General features: G+C 66.8%; 1 protein-coding gene across 1 annotated transcript in view; it reads right to left on the bottom strand.

The window, feature by feature from the left end:
• Trpm2 (transient receptor potential cation channel, subfamily M, member 2) overlaps nucleotides 1–603 on the bottom strand; it is a 90636-nt gene that overhangs the window by 67071 nt on the left and 22962 nt on the right. The window lies entirely within an intron of this gene.

Here is a 603-nt window from a genome sequence, read left to right as displayed (position 1 = left end):
CCCCCCCCCCGCCTGCAGCCAGGAGCCTAACCCCTCCCCCGCAGATGCCTCCATTCCCACAGCAGCTGCCTTTCAAGCCCTGAACCACCGGGAAGGCGCTGGGGAGGGGAGGGGAGGGGAGGGGAGCACGTGACGGGGGAGGGGACCCCAGTGCTCAGCACCTCTGAAGCTGCCCAAGGCCAGGGCCAGCCGCAGGGGCCAGGCCCCACTTGGAGGGGCAGCACGAGCAGAGATCAAAGCCACAGACCCAGCAGCACCAGAGCGCCCACACACACACACACACTGCGGCATCTCTGCTGATTCCGGGGATGGCAGGCTTCATTCTGACTCCTAGAACGATGCATCCTGAAGCAGCCAGACCACCAGCCTCCTCCTGACCTCCCACCAACCCCCTTGGCCCTCTCCTTCCCCATCCACAGCTGGCCCAGTGTCCAAGGAGGCCAAGAGGCTCCTGTGGCCTTGGTCCCGCCCACAGACTGCCCGACAGCCCCTCAGCCCCCGCCCTTGGAGCACCTGTCTACACCTACCTAGCCTCCTCTGGAAGCCCTTCCGCAGCTGGCACGCCAGGTGCCCACCACTGAGAGGTGCCCGCCGCTGAGAGGT

Source organism: Dipodomys ordii, unplaced genomic scaffold (assembly GCF_000151885.1).
Source record: "Dipodomys ordii isolate 6190 unplaced genomic scaffold, Dord_2.0 Scaffold103, whole genome shotgun sequence".
Lineage (NCBI taxonomy): Eukaryota > Metazoa > Chordata > Mammalia > Rodentia > Heteromyidae > Dipodomys > Dipodomys ordii.
The sequence above is the reverse complement of the archived record's forward strand: the minus strand, read 5'-3'. Positions and strand labels throughout refer to the sequence as shown.